The following is an 8,288-nucleotide window of genomic DNA, read 5'->3' as shown; positions in this document are numbered from 1 at the left end:
TGCTCTTGCTCAGCTGTCAAGGACAGGGAGTCCATCCACTAGTGCCTCTTGTCCCTGCAGACCACAGAAGTAAGAACATAATCCAGGTTGTGTAAGTGAAATGATGGCAGATGAGGATAAGCTTACCCAGGTGTGCGCTATTTCAATCTTCTTATAACGTAGCAAGCAAAGTGCTGGGGATTTGGGGTAGCTTGATTTCCCTGTCCCCCGGATTCCAGCATGAATGCAGAGAAATCTTACACCTGGAGACCCACCTCCTCACTGTTTTCAGCTTGTCAGGTGGGACCACTTTCCAGATACACCCTCATCTTCTCTGCAGAGCATGGCAGAGAAAAGCAACGCTGAGCTAACCAAGGCTGTGCTTTCCTGCAGTGAATGCTAAAGGTGACAAACCAGTCAGATAATAGTTTTCCCAGCTGCTTGGCCAGGAGGGTGGAAGTGTCAGAGGCAATTCCACAAGGGCCGGCTCTACTCTCCATTCACCTCTTCTCTTTCAGCTTCCTTGCCCTCTGCTCTAACAGCTGTGTCCTTCTAGGTATATTAGTGTGTCATTGCTTCCAGCCAGAGGCAGGTTCATCCCAGGACTGCTTATTATGAGGCATGGCAACAAGCAAGACAGGCAGCTGTGCTCCTGCTGCAGAAGCACGGAGAGGTTGTGTGGGCAGAGGTGGGAGCACTGCCTGCTCTCATGGGCTTGTATCAGCACTGTACCTACAGAAGCAATGCCTGTGTCAATGTGTACCTGTGGAGCATCAGGTGAGTGTGTGTACAGAGCTGGTAGCAGCTTCTGCTGGAGATGGCTTTTATCTGCTTTGTTTTGTTTCTGTGCACATCTGTGATGCTGCTGTGGACTCCCGGTGCTATCAGGCCCCTCCTAAAACCAGCATCTTGGCTGAGTGTGCTCAGGCAGGGTCAGGGCTGGCTTCAGGGGGTCAGAATAAGGTGTCAGGTGAATGCAGAGTCACTACACCAGCAGCTGGATGTCACCCAGTTCTTTGAGTCTGGCCTTTGTTTCCAGTCATGAAACCCAGGTGAATGAAGTGACCTCTTCATAAGCCTGGCTCTGCTGTGCTTTGGCTGTGATCTTGCTATCAGCTGGATGAGGATATTTGCCACTCTTTTGCAAATCAACCATACTACCTCGGTTGCCTTCATTCCTTAGGCAAAAAGAGAGCAGGGTTTGTTTTAGGAGTTCTCTCATAAGATGAGAACTTGGTTTGCCGGGCTTGCTCTTTCCCTTCTTCTTCCACTGCTTCACCCCAGGTTACCCGTTCAAGGACGTGCAGGACCAGATTGCTCTCTCCACTCCCCAGTCCGTTTTTCTTTGCTTTTGCCTTTGTGGCAGTTTGTCCCAACAACAAGGAAGGGAGCTCGTATTTACTGTGCTAACAAAGTGAGCATTGTTATGCCGTTGTGGAGTGGGTGGATGTGATTGCCGACAGACATATTCCTTCTGCTAGGGTGTGGATTAAAGCTCAAGGTGACTTTGTTCCTGCATAAAATCACCAACTTCCCCATGGGAACTGAAGGGGCAGGGGCGGGAGAGGAGAAGTATGATAAATGGAAGCGTCGGGAGGAAATGCACTCACATAGCAAGTACTGCCAAAGCATAAGTGCGTGCTCTGTGAGGAGCTTTCAACATAGCTTAAGGTAGCACTCTGTGGATTAAACAAACAAAAAAATAGCCAATATTTAGCTGGGAACTTGCTCTGCAGGCCACCGTTCTGGTGTAATTGCCTGGGTTAAGTGGATTAGCGAGCAACAGTGTGGCTTGTTTGGGGTTAGGCAGGCTTTGAGGAGCAGCCTTTTCTGCAGGCTGCAGCCTTGCTCTCCATCAGTTGGACCTGTTTGGCACTGAAGATGGGCAGAGTGTTGTCACTGTGCATTCTCTCTTGGAAGGATCCCATGGAAACAGTTACTTCCAGAGCTGTGACTTGGCCCTATCTGCAGCAAGGTGGGTATCGTTACAGCAAATCACAACTTGGGACACTTCCCTGCCTTTGTTGCCATGGGAATCTGTGTCTTCTGCAGCTTTGTCTTCAGTGAAAAAAGAGAAGTGTCATTATCTCCTGCCGTACACCCACCAAAATGCGCTGAGGTTGAGAGGGCTGTGGTCAGCCACAGCATGTGGAGCAAATTGCTTGCACCGGGGACAAGGCTGGGAGGTCTTTTCTCTCAAATCTCATCGCAGCTCACACAAAGAATCATAGAACCATGGAATGGTTTGGGTTGGAAGGGACCCTTAAGATCATGTTGTTCCAACCCCCTGCTGTAAGCAGGGACACCTCCCTCTAGACCAGGTTGCTTGAAGCCCCATCCAGCCTGGCCTTGAATGCCTCCAGGGAGGGGGCATTATTGTTGCCCACAACACCAATGGGCAGCCTGTGCCTGTGTCTCACCACCCTCACAGTAAGTAATTTCTTTCTGATATCTAGTCTAATCTACCCTCTCCCAGTTTAAAGCCATTTTCCCTCATCCTGTTGTCACATAGCCTTATTAAAAAGTCCCTCCCCATCTTTCCTGTGAGCCTCCTTCAGGTGCTGGAAGGCTGCTGTAAGGTCCCTCTGGAACCTTCTCCAGGCTGAACAGCCCCAGCTCTTTCAGCCTGACCCCATAGAGGAAGTGCTCCAACCCTCTGATCATCTTCATGGCCCTCCTCTGGACCTGCTGCAACAGTCCTGTGCTGGAGGAAACATCCCCTCGGGTCGTTACTACATCTGTATTACAGTGTGGCAATGCAAAGCAGAAAGTGATCAGGCAAGGCGTCCCAGGTGGGATCTCTTAACTTGGGGTATCAGACCAGATCTATCTCACCTTGCCAGCGCAACAGGACTGGCACCTGTCCCACAGCTACTTTACATTGCAGACAGAGGGACAGACAGGGATGTGGGAGCTGCAGAGCCGGTCCTTCATGGCCAGGAGGTGGTGGCAGCACCACCACTCCTTTGAAAGGGTGCAAAGGATGCTGGGGAGCAGGATCCTGACCCGGGCAGCTGGCACAGTCAGTGCTGTGGTTCTCCTGTGCTTCATGACCAAGCCCTTTAGTCTGATACAGAGAGAACGGAAACGGTATTTACCAAATGAGCTTCTTTTCTTACAGGAAACATTTTGATTGCTGGAATTTTTCACCTTGCGAAAGGAGCCAGGTCTCACTGTGGAGGTACGCCGGGGTGATGATAACAAGAAATCAGCTTGCTTTGGAGAGATGCCCTCACTTACCATGTGTGTTGTGTTACTTCCTTTGGCCTTTGCTTGTGACTTTTCATCAGGTTGTGACTGATCTCTGCTTTCGGTTACAATTCTCGAGTAGGTTCCGATACCACAGCAAAAGATTTTTATCTGCACGCGACTCCTACGAAGTGAAGAACTTGTGTCATTTCCACTGTATGAATGAGGAACTGAGTCATAGGGAGCTGAATGACACATCTGAGGTTACCTGAGGAGGCTGAGCGCTGCTGGGAACAGAGCCTGGGTGTTCCTGGCCCAGGCTGAAGGCTCACCCACTGCGCGGCGGTGTTGTCCTGTGGGGCATCGCTGCACCCTGCTCTGCCCTTTGATCTCGGCCTGGGCCCTTGGACTCTGAAACGAGTCATAAATGCAATAGTAAACCTCTTTCAAGAGGAAAGGGTGATTTATCTGGAGCCCTAAACGTTTGGCACTAGAAGAAAAAGCAGAATTTGAACTGGTCCCTGTAAACAACACGACAATTACATTCGAGTGCTTTTTGCTTAAGCTTTGGTGTTTGTGACACTGCGTACCCCTGGGGAAGCGGGTGGTTATTGTGCCTGCAATTGACACAGCGTTCACATTCGTGCCTAAGCTGATGCAGGCTTTGTAGCTATTTCAAACTGCGCTGCTGTGAGCTGAGCAGGGAGTCATCTTCTCCGTGCTGTCATTCAAATTACAAGTGTCTAAATGCAGGCATGTAAATGAGAAAGGTGGAATTTGGGAGCAGGGAGAGAAAATCGCACCACAGGGGTTTAACCTGAGCTGGGAATAAACCTCCCCATTCGCTCTCAAGATGCGTGCCAGTTCTGTATTTCTCAAAATAAAAACCTCTGTGTCACAATCCGGTTTAAGTGAGTCATTCAGGAATGACAACTCAGGGCCGAGGAAGTTTCAGTTCCTTGTCTCGTAGATGTGTTTGTGTTTACCTGTTTGCATATATATGAGCTTGTATGTACATGTATGAGTACATGAAATGCTCACGTTGTTTTGGCTCGAGCAGTTTTTCTGTGCTTCCCCATCTTTAACCGCTGCCGTTCAACATGAAACCCACTGTAAGTCACACACTGCTAATTTCACAGACCGGGCTTTCATTGCCAGCCTGAAGCTGTTCTCATTGACCTCTGACCGTGAATGCACCTTCCTGAAGTTGCCAAGAATGTCACCACGAAACGCCCGCGTAACAGCAATGAGTGGCTGAGCGCGGGCAATTAATGAGTCGAAGTACGGCCACTGGAATATACTGAGCTCAGTTCACATTGGTGTGGCTGCCTCTGCGTCACTGCCGACTTCTTAGAAACGTTCCAGTGCACGCGAAGGATTTAGTCATCTGGCTGCAGAGAAATAGTACAGCTCCAGCACTGTGTGAGTAACTAAGTCCTGTCTGCCACTGTCTGCTTACTCACCCTGGAAGGAAGCCGGTCCGAAAGCAGCGGAGAGCAAGTCGGCCTCACAAACTGAGTGAATCAGGCAGTTAGTGAGTCACGTTTTGCTCTGTGTGCCTGGTTTTCCTCAGCAGCCTCAGCAACATCCTGGCCCTTATCTGCTGCCCCGCAGGCTGCACAGGAATGGGCAGTGCTGTGTGTGGGGGCTGAGGGGCTGCTTGAAGTCCTCCCAGGTGCCTGGAGGGGAAAAGCCAAACCCAAGAGCTGCCCTCTCTGCCCCAAGCAGGGCTGTGTCCTGATCCACAACAGGGCTTGCACAAGGATCTGCTGCAGGGCTGGTGCTTACCTGTGTTTGCAGCAAGGTGCGGGTCAGGACCCGGCAGACACAAAACTGCTTTAAGTGCTCAGGACTCCAGCACAACATTGGATGCTGCTTCCCACAGCCGCCAGGAAAAGCTGGCTGCTTTTGGCTCTGATGGATGTGCTGTTTGCAGCATGGAAAGGAGGATGTAGCAAGGTGGGGGACAGCCTCTTCTCCCAGGTAGCAGCAATAGGATGTGAGAAAACACGCCATGGAAGGTTTAGACTGGTTATCAGGAATGATTTCACAGAAAGAGTGGTGATGCATTGGAACGTACTGCCCATGGAAGTGGCAGAGTCTCCATCTCTGTAGGTATTTAGGAGACATGTGGATGTGGCACTGAGGGACATGGTCTGGTAGGGAGTTTGGTAGTGTTAGGTGAAGGTTGGACTTGATTACCTTGAAGGTCTTTTACAACCCAAATTGTTCTATAGCCTGTTTTTTCTTAAGCAGCACGGCCCAGACTGAGCAAAACCTTCTGGAGGCCGCGGGGCTTGCAGATATTGGCCTAGGAATTAACACAGAGTATTTTATCCATTAAAGTGCTGGGCAAACATTAACTAATCCTCTCAACCCCCTTCTGGGGTAGGTAAATATTACTGTCTCGCAGGTGCAGAAACTGAGGAGGGAAAGTGATATGATTTGCTTAAAGCCACAGAGGGCACCAGGTGGGGATAAAAACAGGGGAGGTGTTTTATGACCTGTGCTTAGGCTGCTTGTACTTGCTGCCTCCCGGCCAGCACTGTTTTATAAGAACTTGGTGCTGGCGTCCCCCTGGTGCCACGAGGTACAGGCAGTGATGCAGGGGCTCAGCCCAGTGCATGCACAGCATGCACAGCAAAAAAAGGTGGCTAGCTTGGGCAGTGCTCCCAAGGACCACACAGCAAAAGCCCTCCCGCTTTGAAGTTGGTGGGGCTTGAGCCAGTGGCTTCAGGCAGGGCTGAATGCCATGAAATCTTTGTCAATCTTTGTCGCGTCCAGACCCTGGGGGGGGGGGGGGGGGGGGGGGGGGGGCCTCTCAGGGGGCACAGCCCCAGCCTCCATGCTTTCAGACGGGTGATAAATGTTGTCTGCAGCACTGGACTTGTTTACCTTTGGGATTTACACTGCAGATAGGGCAGCGGGGCCTGCAACACAGACTTGAGTCTGGCTGGTCTGGCTCCGCTCCTACTGTCCCGCACCGCCTTGGCCTGGACATGCAGGGCAGCAAGGCCACTTCCCGGCGCTGCAGGACACTGCCTTCCCTTCATGACAGTAAGGATTTCCAGCTCCCTGGCAGCTGGGTAGGGTTTCTCACTATGCCTTATTGTGCTGTTCTGCAGCACAGCAGCCCAGCTCCTTGCTCTGCTTAGGCTGAGCCACAGAGCCTGGGCAATCAGATAAAATGCAAAAGGAAGGTTTCTGCACCACGGGGCTGGGCTCTGTGCAAGATAAAGATTGCTCCTGGCCTCCGAGGTGGTGTTGGGAGTCTTCTGTCTACCCCATGTCACACCCAGTGTCTTTAATTAGAGACATGTGCTTTATTATTCAGAAGAATACGCTTTCACAGCCCATCCAAGAGTGCAGCAGACAGTCAGGCCTAAATTAAGCCATACTGGGCACGCTGAACACCTCGGGGAGGGGCTGGCACAGGGTGGGGGCCATTGTCCTCACCCTGCATTGTGGGAAGCCCCTTCCCAAGGTGGTCCTTTCAGTAGTGAGACAGCCCTTAAGACTGAGGTTTGTTTCTGTCTCCATCTGTTCAAACTTCAGTTCATTCATGGTGCTGTAGGTATTGTATGCTGCATTGCTTGCTTTTCTTTTTTTTTTTTGGTGGATGGGAAGAGACTCCCCTTTTCATGGTTCACTTATTCATTTTGTAGGTCCCCGGCTTCCTTGTCAAGTTTCCTCTTTTGTTGTATTAATTGGCCTTAAATTTACAGTCAGGTGCTGTGTGCATGCTTCCCATGTGCACCTTGGCCATCTGCTGCCTTTCATCTCCATGGCGCCCAGGCCAAATTCCAGCTCTGGCAGTGGCTCCCCACCTCCCTGTGCTTGCCCTGTGGCGCTGATTGACCCAGTGCCCATCCTACTGTACATCTCCAGGTGGAGCCAGGGCTGAGATGATGTTATGACATGAATTGAGGCTGTTACTCTTAAACATATGATAAATGTATAAAATGAGCTGCCAGCACACTCTAGGTACTGTAGTTAGGGAGAAAGACTAGTCTTCAACCCTTTGTTGTTCAAAGCAGTGCAGCTAGCAGTCAAGCTGGTGGGGAATAACCCTGCAAGCCCCCATGCAGCAGATATCCCTGGAACATTACGCGTTGTCTGTCTTTTGTGTCTAAAAGTTTCTGTGAAGATAGTGGCCCATGTGGCAGGACATGCAGCATGCATGCAAGAGGAAAAGTGTCTGTCTTGGAGGATCTGGAGCTTGAGGAACAAGGATGGATGAACAAGGGCAAGGGGAGCAAAAGGCTGTGGGTCCTGTGCCCCTCAGTGGGCTGGGAGAGATCTTTTTAGTAGTATTTGGAAGCACAGAGATGTGGGGAGGTGTTCTTCCTGCTGAGTTGCTTGCTGGGTTGCTTCATAGTATAGCCCTTGGTGCATCTCTAAGTGTCCTCGGGAGCTCAGTCTTGGATGTGCCAGATGTAGGAATTCAGCACAAAGTGCCTGAGGTCAGCATGTGACAGCATCCTCCAGCTGCAACAAGGCAGGACCTCCAGATCAGCAATGCACTGGGTCAGGTTTGATGGTTTGAAGTGAAAGGGTTTGTTTACCAGTGCAGTGGGTTAATGCTGTTATTGTGGCCCTGTCCCACTGCCATAGCTGGAACAGGCTGTGGCTGCAGTGAATTTAGCACTGCCATGAGTCCTGGGAGGTTCTCACTTTACAAGTAGATAATAACTAGAAAAAACAAAAACAAAAACAAAACTGGAAAAAAAGCTTTCTTCTGAGCACTGCAAAAGAAAGCATCAGTGTGTGGTTAACATCAGCCCTGGGGAGCAGTGCTGTGCCTACCCCTAGGGGGGCTTGGGGCAGGGAGCAGAGACCCTCTGGTGAAGGATGCAGCCTAGGGCCCCTTTTCCTGTCCTGGTCGTCATTCCTGCAGGTCAGAGCTGCCCTCTCCCTCTGCCGCAGCAAGTCCTGGATTTATGGGAGCCATAAACCACAAAGCAGAAAGAAATAAAAATACTAAACACTTTGGTTTTTAAAAGGCCAACTGTGCATTGATGCTTTGGTGATAATTTGCTCGTAAAGAAATATTATGCTTGAAATCATAATACCAGGCTGCTGATGGAGGCTGAGATGAGAGTTGCTCCCGCTCCGGCTGT

Source organism: Excalfactoria chinensis, chromosome 1 (genome assembly GCF_039878825.1).
Source record: "Excalfactoria chinensis isolate bCotChi1 chromosome 1, bCotChi1.hap2, whole genome shotgun sequence".
Classification (NCBI taxonomy): domain Eukaryota; kingdom Metazoa; phylum Chordata; class Aves; order Galliformes; family Phasianidae; genus Excalfactoria; species Excalfactoria chinensis.
Note: the sequence above shows the minus strand (reverse complement) of the source record.